Source organism: Corella eumyota, chromosome 3 (genome assembly GCF_963082875.1).
Source record: "Corella eumyota chromosome 3, kaCorEumy4.1, whole genome shotgun sequence".
Classification (NCBI taxonomy): Eukaryota; Metazoa; Chordata; class Ascidiacea; order Phlebobranchia; family Corellidae; genus Corella; species Corella eumyota.
This window is the reverse complement of record NC_137492.1, coordinates 10,835,330-10,837,829: the sequence shown is the minus strand read 5'-3', so window position 1 is coordinate 10,837,829 and position 2,500 is coordinate 10,835,330. Positions and strand designations below refer to the sequence as shown.

The 2,500-nt window shown below is 60.9% G+C and overlaps 2 non-coding genes across 2 annotated transcripts in view; both read left to right on the top strand.

Moving 5' to 3' along the window:
• LOC145747016 (small subunit ribosomal RNA) overlaps positions 1-718 on the top strand; it is a 1,810-nt gene extending 1,092 nt beyond the window's left edge. The window contains exon 1 of the ribosomal RNA XR_014281768.1: positions 1-718. This exon is cut by the window's left edge and continues 1,092 nt beyond it. This is a non-coding gene — a ribosomal RNA (small subunit ribosomal RNA).
• Positions 719-963: 245 nt separating this feature from the next.
• Positions 964-1,117, top strand: LOC145747185 (5.8S ribosomal RNA). Its single transcript, XR_014281927.1, has one exon. It is a non-coding gene; the product is annotated as a 5.8S ribosomal RNA (ribosomal RNA).
• Positions 1,118-2,500: the final 1,383 nt, after the last annotated feature.

The window sequence follows — 2,500 nt, the reverse complement described above, 5'->3', positions numbered from 1 at the left end:
ACCAAAGTCTTTGGGTTCCGGGGGAAGTATGGTTGCAAAGCTGAAACTTAAAGGAATTGACGGAAGGGCACCACCAGGAGTGGAGCCTGCGGCTTAATTTGACTCAACACGGGAAATCTCACCCGGCCCGGACACAGCGAGGATTGACAGATTGAGAGCTCTTTCATGATTCTGTGGGTGGTGGTGCATGGCCGTTCTTAGTTGGTGGAGCGATTTGTCTGGTTAATTCCGATAACGAACGAGACTCTGGCTTGCTAAATAGTTACGCGGCCTTCCCGGCCGGCGTTTAACTTCTTAGAGGGACTAGTGGCGTTTAGCCACACGAGATTGAGCAATAACAGGTCTGTGATGCCCTTAGATGTTCGGGGCCGCACGCGCGCTACACTGACCGGATCAACGTGTGTTCGCCTTGGCCGAAAGGTCTGGGTAACCCGATGAACCCCGGTCGTGCTAGGGATAGAGAATTGAAATTATTTCGCTTGAACGAGGAATTCCCAGTAAGCGCGAGTCATTAGCTCGCGTTGATTACGTCCCTGCCCTTTGTACACACCGCCCGTCGCTACTACCGATTGAATGGTTTAGTGAGGTCCTCCGATTGGGCCCGGGCTCGACTGGCGACGGTTGGGTCTTGGCCCGAAAAGACGATCTAACTTGATTACTTAGAGGAAGTAAAAGTCGTAACAAGGTTTCCGTAGGTGAACCTGCGGAAGGATCATTAGCGCGAGAAAAAAAATCGAAGAGCGAAAGAGCAAACACCGGGACGGCGACGTGCCTCGGCGCGTCCGCCGCCCCGCGATCAGGAACTTGTTTTGTCGGCGTCGAGTGCCCGAAGGCTTCATGCGGTGCGCGGGCTTGTCGCACTATTTGTTGCGACCGCGACCCGCTCGGCGTCACGCGATTTTTTCAGCCGGATGGCGAATCGAGGTTAGGAATCGAAGAGCGAAAAGCAAACAAACAAACGATGGCTCTTGGCGGTGGACCACTCGGCTCGCGAGTCGATGAAGGACGCAGCAAGCTGCGTGATTTAATGTGAATTGCAGAACACATTGAGCATTGACGATCTGAACGCGTATTGCGGCCTCGGGTTCATCCCGGGACCGCGTCCGTCTCAGGGTCGCAGAAACGACAACGGCCGGCGGGATCGGCTCCGCGACGGCTCGGCTCGCGTGCGTATGCCCGGCGACGGGCAATCGCCGCTCGGTTGAAGGTGGAAAGTTTTGGTATTCGGGCTCGCGTCAGCGATGCGTGGCGGCCGGCGAGCCGCGCCGCGTCCGCTTGCCGCCCGAGTCGCAACGACGGCGCTGTCGACCTCGAGCTGGGGGCCTCGACGCGTCGGTCGCGATTCGCGCAGGGCGAGTAGGAGCCGCGGGGCGGTGCTGTGTCGGAAGTCGAGCGCGCGAGGGCGCGGCGTCTCGAAGGACGAGCGAAAATAGTTTTATCGGCCTGAGATCGGGCGAGGCTACCCGCTGAATTTAAGCATATTACTAAGCGGAGGAAGAGAAACTAACGAGGATTCCCTCAGTAACGGCGAGTGAAGCGGGAAGAGCCCATCGCCGAATCGGGCCGCTACGAGGAGCGGTCCCGAGTTGTGGCGTAAAGAATTCGTCTTGCGTGCGATCCGCGCCGCCCGAGTCCTTCTGATCGAGGCCTTATCCCAGAGCGGGTGTCAGGCCCTTGGCGGCGGCGCGCTCGACCGCTCGGCGTCTTCTCGGAGTCGGGTTGTTTGGGAATGCAGCCCAAAGCGGGTGGTAAACCCCATTTAAGGCTAAATACTGTCGCGAGACCGATAGCGAACAAGTACCGTGAGGGAAAGTTGAAAAGCACTTTGAAGAGAGAGTTAAAAAGTACGCGAAACCGTCGAGGGGCAAACGGAGAGGCCTGTCGGGTCGTCCGGCCGCTTTCAGTCGCCGAGCGGGCGCACGCGCGTTGCCGCGGACCTTTACGGGCCGCGGCGCGGGCGGAGCGTCGGCAAGGCGGCGCACTAGCGCCGGGCGAAGGTCGCGACCGGCTGGGCGACGGCGAAAAGGCCGCGCGCAAGGTAACTCCGCTTCGGCGGTGTGCTATAGGCGCGCGGCAGGTTCCGCCCGACGCCCGGTCGAGGAGAGAGATTTCGCCGCGCCTGTCGCCCTCTCGGGGGCGGCCGCGGGCCCGCGTCGAGCTGGGCCGTCGTCGGCCCGGGACTGTTTTCAGTGCCGGGCCGAGGCGGTTCGGTTTCGCCGCGTCAGCCTGTCGTCCGGGCGCACGGGGTCAGCGACTGATGTCAGCCACCTTTCCGACCCGTCTTGAAACACGGACCAAGGAGTCTAACGTGCGCGCGAGTTGCGGGGCAGTTCGAAACCCGCGAGCGAAGTGAAGGTGAATGCCGGCCTGGTCCGGCGAAGGTTTGAACTTGCCGCTTCGGCGGCGACGGCAGTACCGGCCGATCCCGTCCGCCGCGTCGGAGGGGTCGAGCGAGAGCGCCCGCGTTGGGACCCGAAAGATGGTGAACTATGCCTGGAGA